Source organism: Lissotriton helveticus, chromosome 5_1, assembly GCF_964261635.1.
Source record: "Lissotriton helveticus chromosome 5_1, aLisHel1.1, whole genome shotgun sequence".
NCBI lineage: Eukaryota > Metazoa > Chordata > Amphibia > Caudata > Salamandridae > Lissotriton > Lissotriton helveticus.
The window spans coordinates 2,001,278,558-2,001,286,073 of record NC_136065.1 but is presented as its reverse complement, the minus strand read 5'-3'; the positions used below and the strand labels follow the sequence as shown (position 1 = coordinate 2,001,286,073).

At 41.7% G+C, this 7,516-nt stretch overlaps 1 protein-coding gene across 1 annotated transcript in view; it reads right to left on the bottom strand.

Annotated features, from left to right (window-relative positions):
* Positions 1–3,093: 3,093 nt before the first annotated feature.
* LOC144756158 (E3 ubiquitin-protein ligase TRIM39-like) overlaps positions 3,094–7,516 on the bottom strand; it is a 218,696-nt gene continuing 214,273 nt past the window's right edge. Inside the window, exon 8 of the mRNA XM_078645738.1 lies at positions 3,094–3,221. The gene's annotated coding sequence lies outside the window, so the exon portion shown is untranslated. The remainder of the gene's footprint in view (positions 3,222–7,516) is intronic.

Sequence of the window (7,516 nt, the reverse complement as noted above, 5' to 3'; positions counted from 1 at the left end):
TGGCCCCCACTAACTCTCCACAAGGTCAAGAGCCACCTGTTTTCCCCTTATCAGCAACACTAGTGAGAAGTCACTGATGATTGTACTGCTGCTGTGTTTATTGCTCCTTAGTCCTCAATCATGTCTCCCAACATCTCCATTATAACACATCCAACAATCTTCTTTAGGTAAGTGTTCCTGCCTTTTCCAATGCTTTTGCTCATATTAAACACAAAAGATAAAAAATACAACCTACAAGTTGCAGTAAAACTACAATTCTAAATTCAATTGTTTGCCGGTCACAGCTTATCAAAACGCGTTTTGAATATTCTGTATTTACTTTCAGGTTTATGACAGAAAGATTATACATAATGTCACGGGCAATTTCTTACCATACGACAGTTTTCCAGGAAGGTTCATATCATATGTTTCTCTGTTCCTAAAAGGAACACTTGGTAATGGATCATCCTATTGCTGCAGAACAATTCAACAGTCTATGCTGTACAGTAAATTATCCACGAAAATAAAGCCAGGGGAATGTGACTGCTTTGTGAATGGGCCATTTACATCAGGATACATAGAATGAAAAAGTCCTCAGAGTACAACACAATCATTGCACCACAATCATAGTTTATGGCACAAAAAGGCTAAAACACTTATTATTTGAAATTTCTTGTATACGGAGAACAGGTTCTGCTCCTCCGTGCCAGGTCTTTAAGTGGGAGGAAAGAGGTGGAGGGTTCTTTGCAAGGGATGTAACCACAGAAGTGTAACTCACAGACCTTTACAAGAGATATGGCTAATGTATTTGCAGGTGCAGCTAGAACCCTGTGCCTGGCACACCATGACACCTGACCAGTTTTGAACTTGTAAAGACACATTGTAAGGGTCATTTGCAAGGTATGGGAGAATGCAGCCATTTGTGTATGGTGCAGGCAATGTTTGTGGTAATATCATAGAACTCAACAGTAAAACGAGCAATTCCAATGCCAATTTGGCTTTACAAGAATTTTGTATGGCAATATACAGCATTACAAATAAATGACATGGGAACAAGTATGCATTTAAATGAAACAAAGAACTGTAGAATAATACTGGTGGAGGTTAAAAAGTAAAGTGACAGGTGCTGAAGGTGCACCAAAGGCAAGCCTGTCCGTGCCTGGGCCACGCCCACTGCCAGGGACCCTGGCCATCCAACCATTCACAGCTACTCCTCTGCTGAACTCGAAGCCCTGGACCCCGGAACAACTGCTACTTCGCTTCTCCTCGCTCAAGGTTAGGGCCATTCACCTGCCACCACTGTCTCGTCACCTGCAACTTAGGACCTCTGGCCTTCACAGATATCCATGCCACTCCCACTTCGCCGACCGCAAACCCCCCCAGAACCTCTCCAATGTCTCCTGTTCAATGCCAGATCTGTGACGCCATCACTGACTTCATCGCTTCACTAGCCATCAAGTATAAGCACTACATCTTCCTCAGAGACGTCAACTTCCACCTGGACAACCCCAGGGACACTGACTCTGCCAGCTTCCTGGAACCCATGAGAAACATCAGCCTGACCCAGCTGGTCGCCAACCCCACACACATAGTAGGACACACACTGGACCAAATTTTCACTGCCAGCGACAGAGTCAAATACAGCCAGGACCGTCCACTCCATCGTCCACATCAATATCGCAGGATCACCATGTATCGCCACCAGCCCCGCCCCCCCAACACCACCTTCTACAGTTGGAACAAAGTAACACAGACCCAGTGGATTGATGTCCACAACCCCACCCAGTCGTCCCCATCAAACAAGCTAGGACCCGCAGAGCCACCAAACAAGCCAGCTAATACACCCCAGAACTCAGGACAATGAAATGCAGATGCAAACAACTGGAGAGAAAATGACACACCATTGGAAAGCACACAGACGAAGCCACTTTCAAGTCCGCTGTAAACAAATACCACCAGCTACTCAAAGAAGGACTCACTGACAAACTGCATTGCAACAAGCGCCACACACACTAAGGAACTTTTCAGCAATATTTGATTTGATGCAGGATACTGCTTTGCTAGACGAATGGTGTTTTTTAAACTGAATAATGTATGACAGAACCACGCATGCCACTACCAAGCAAGTCTTTACCACTACTATGACTTTTCCACGGACGCCTAAACAACGAAAATAAGGGTTTTTGACAGTGTAAGTATTAACCCTTGATATAATATAGCTAAAGGCATGCATGGTAAACACATACGCGTGGTTAGAAATATATATATATATATATATATTCCAGGAATAATCCGGTAAGGCACAGAGATTTCAGTCTGCTGGCAAAAACGGACTTGAACCCAAGATTCAGTGCAGTGCAGAAGTAATTTATTTAGCAGGTAATGCTCCCAAAGTCATCACTATATATATATATACACATATCATTAAATCCAATGACGTCCTCAACCTACTTCAGTGATGAAGAGACACACGAACACCACTTCCTGTGATTCAAGGTCATTTTTTATTGTTTCTCATTTTCGTATGCAGTGCTCCTGCAACCTGCCATTACGCGTTTCGGCCAGCAAAGCTGGCCTTGATCACATGTAAGCTACACGCGAGATTTTGACAAATAAATACACACCCCATTCGTGACACATGGTTTTGCATATGGACATAGAAAAAAATACTGTAACATAAATACCTACAGCATAGGATTAGAAATTCTAAATAAAGTGCGATGTACCCAGTACAAAATACTGCAAATCTTTTCAACTTCTGTAGAACATCACGAACATGATAACCCAAATAAGTACATGAATCATTATTTAAATGCAAATTAAACTGAATTGTGCAAAATATGCTGACAAAGTGCATGGCGTATTGCTACATGATGGCTTCCAGTGCAAAATACTGTTTTATCAGTGCTAAATGCATAATGTGCAAAACATCGCCAATGTGCAAAATACGCAATCCTGAGTTTGCCACCCACTTCTGGGGCCTAAATGATGGTATATGGTTATCATTCATGACGAAAATTACAGTACACATGAAAAATATCAGTCCTTAAAAACCATGCTAAAAATGTTTTGTGATGTAAAGTGCTAATAATCACTATATAAAAAAAGAGAATATATATAATTCAATAAGATTGAAACTATGGGAGATCTGATGGTAAGATACAACTTCAGTATGACCATAAAAGGAGTGAAGACATATTTCATATAGTTCAGAGACAGCAACCATGGACTGGACATCATATCTACAAAAGAACAAAAAAGATTTGTATATGTCACTATATGTGTCTAAAAGGATTTTTTCCATGTATATATATGCATAAACATATTTACCAATCTACTATATACATAAAAGTTAAATGGAAGATGCAGATTAAAATATGTACAACCCCTATAGATGGAAAAACAAGGGGGGGGGGAACATAGATGGTCGGCCTTACAGTGCTATGCTGGGACAAAGAGGACATACATTAATTAAAAAACTAATGCAGTACACTACAAATGTCTTATAAGAAATTGTGTAGGTCCTCCCTATTATTAAGACCATTTGGAGCCATACTGTCAAATTCAAGAATGTATGTTGACTCTAGCTGCCTAAGACGTGTTTCTCCATTACCACCTCTCTGCAGAGGCGGAACGGCATCAATAACATAATAATTAAGACACTCCAAATTATTGGCATGTGTCTTTTTAAAATGTCGTGCCACCAGATAGCTAGAGTCATTATTGACAATGGCCCAAAGGTGCTGTAAAATACGGGCATGTGCCTGCAATTTTGTGCTTCCAATATATGAGAGACCACATGTGCAACTTAAAACATATATAGCAAATTCTGTGCGACATGTAAAATGTCCTGTAATTGGTCTCTCATTCGGGCTGAACGGAACTCTGTATTTTGTTTTGTTTACCCCAAATTTGCAGGCTCTACACATAGAACATTTAAAAAACCCATTCCTGGGTTTAACCCAAGACCTCTTGTCTATCTCAAAGACACTGTCTGTTTTAAGATCCATTCTCATTGATTTAGCCTTTCTATTGGCGATTATGGGGGCCAGCACACCATCTGTTTGTAAAATTGGCCAATTTTTATTCATAATCACCCCTGATCTGTTTTGCTGTTTATTAAAGGTAGTAATGAATCTGGGGGCCGATTGGACCAATGGTGTGCTGCAAGATGCAGATGACGTCACTTTTGAATTGTTGTTTGTATTTAATAGATCCTCACGAGACCTTGTTTTGGCCTTAGTTTCTGCCCCATTGAGGACTTTCTCGCTGTACCCCCTCTTTTTGAATCTATCAATCACATCAGCCGACCATTTCTCACATTCCTCAGTTTTACTGCAAATCCTCTTTACCCTTAGTAGTTCACCGTAAGGAATGTTGTTTATAGTGTGTTTGGGGTGGCTACTGGTTGCATGGAGGGTTAGGTTACCTGCTGTGTTCTTCCTGTGCAGTGTAGTCTGAATGGTATTACCCTCAATGTAAACTGTGGTATCTAGGAACTCTACACTGGATTCACTAATTTGCAAGGTGAATTTTAGATTCAAAACATTATCATTCAGTATATTGATGAATTCCTGTGCACTAGCAATACTACCATCTCAAATTAAAAACACGTCATCAATGTATCTGTAACATTTGATCATATTGGAATTAAAAATTACACCATGCATGCCTCTGAGAACCTGCTCCTAGCAACTCCACGTTTCTGTAAAAAAAGCTCTTTATCAAAACTGAAATAATTGTTAAAAAGACACCATTGATCAGTTCTAAAAGCATCAGATTGTGGGGGTAAAAATTCAACGGTCTTGTTTCCCAAAAATGTTTGACCGCTGTCATGCCAATTTGATGGTCTATGCTGGTATACAGGGCTTCAATGTCTAGTGTAATCAAAAGCTGCCCTTGTTCCCATTCAGTATCATATATATATCATATGGACCGTGATTACAGCCTCGCCATAAGGGAAGCACAAGAGAGGTTTGAGGATAGAGGGTACAACAAGGAACTCCTCAAACAAGCAAAAACTAAAGCCTCTGGGGTTAATAGGAGGGATCTCCTAACTCCGAAGGTGAAAGAGAAGGCACCCGACGAGGTGCGAATGATTACAGAATTCAGCACCAAATCGTCAGATGTAGTTAACATCTTCCAAAAACACTGGCACATACTAACTGCTGACAAAACGCTGAAAAACAGTCTGCCAAAGAGACCCCTGATAACTTACAGGAGGTGTCCTTCGTTGGCAGACCACCTGGTCCACAGCCATTTCAAATCATCGGTCCAACCCATCAAGGTGACAAACATAGTTGGTTTCTTTCAGTGTCTTAAATGTAAGGCTTGCAAATTCAGTAGCAAAGCACAGGAGTATCCCAATAGAACAGGGGAAAAAAGACCCAACATCAAAATCAAACAGTTGCTCAATTGTAACTCTGAGTATACTGTATATTGCCTGACCTGTCCCTGCAAGCTGCGATACATCGGCAGCACAATAAAACCAGCAAAACTAAGAATTCTAGAGCACATGCGGGCTATTACAAATATAGATAAGTCTTATCCCGTTGCCCGCCACTTTGCTGAGCACCATCAAAGTAAATGGGAAAAACTTAGTTTTTATTGCATGGATCAGGTACCCAAATTAGAACGAGGAGGGGACAGGGAAAAATCCCTTCGAGTACTAGAGTCAAAGTATATTATCAGTCTTAAAACCAAGACTCCTTGGGGGCTAAATAACAATGAAGAACTTTGGGTCCACTTGTAAGTCTGGTACTTCAGGTATCTGTGAAAAACATCTACTTGCTTTGCCAATCTGTATATAGAGAAAAAGTGTTTTCAAACAGAAGTGAATTTGTCCTTACTAGAACTGTCTGTATTGCTTATTGAATTGCCCATTCAGGGCGTGATAAAGACACTGTTGCACTTTAATGAATGAGGAAAAAAATCGAAAATGAAAGAAATATATCCTCTCAGTGCTACTAAATTCAATATAGCAAAAAGTTATTCTCGCTGTGTATATCAACAAAATGAATTCTTGTACATAGAATGGTTAATCCATATGTTTTTAATCATGCACTATGCACTTTTCACTGCACTCGCCACTTTCAAGCCGACAATGTGAATGCAATTTGCACGTTACAAGATGGCCACTGTAATTTTGCAGAGTTGTTGTCCTTCTTTTATGTTTATCAATGTGAATAGGACAATTGGCTTTATAAATGGCGATTTTAACCATACACTGTGTTACACTGACGAAGCCTGCGAAGGCGAAACGCGTCTGTAAGGGGTGAGGGGGGTTGGTGCTATTAAATTTTGAAACCGGATACCAGTGTGCCTGCCTTCTTATTTCTGCAACCCATAAGATTGGACACAGAAACGTGCGTTTATATATATATATATATATATATATATATATATATATATATATATATGAATGAAACGTGTAAGTGCTACCACTATTCTCTTAGAGCCCAGTGGCGTGGTCACCCCCAGATTGATCATCACACAACACCGAGGAGAAAACCATCAGATCAATGATCAATAAACATTGGGGAATTATAAAATCTGACCCCACAATGGGAAGTTTGTTAGCACAAAAACCAGACATCACATACAGGACAGCGTTCTCCATGAGAGATGCTCTGATCAGAAACAGTCCGGAGGTCATCACCACGCAAAACTGGCTAGCTGACGTAAAGGGTTTTGTCAAGTGTCTGAGTTCCAGAGTGTGAAAGTTTGGCAAGAATTTGACCAGGGGTGAGTCGACCATCAGGCACATACCGCTTACTATTAAACACAGATTGACATGCAGGACAGAATTTGCTGTCTATATGCTTGAGTGCAAATGTGGACTACGCTACATTGGGAGCAATAAGCTCCAGGTACACCTCTGCATACTCCGAAACCTCAGGACTATAGTGAATAATGACCCAGCTGACCCTGTAGCGATACAAAAGGGGGTGGTGATGGACAGAGCATCTGAACCAATCAAACACTCACACCCAGTCAACAGATCTGGGTTTAGTCCATCACCGTTCTTTAGCCCACTCTTCCACCCCAGTTCAGACATGGCCATATGCAAATCAGTCTGACCCTGTGCCTCATGGGAACAGTCCAGCCCGAACTGCCAAGCTGCCCTGGGCCGGAAACAAGCTTCGGAGGACTGGTTTCTGGCATTTCAGCCATCATCAGCCCGGCTTGCTTGAATCCAGTGGCAAAGTGAGCAAGGGACTCACGTCTGAGCATACCCTGCCAACTTATGGCGAACAAAGCGGTACAAAATGGGGTGGTGATGGACAGAGCATCTGAACCAATCAAACACTCACACCCACTCAAAAGATATGGGTTTAATCAATCACCGTTCTTTAGCCCACTCTGCCACCCAAGGTCAGACATGGCCATATGCAAATCAGTCGGACCCTGTGCCTCATGGGAACAGTCCAGCCCGAACTGCCAAGCCATGCCTTCCCTGGACCGGAAACAAGCTTCCGAGGACCGGTTTCTAGCATTTCAGCCGTCTTCAGCCCGGCTTGCTTGAATCCAGTGGCAA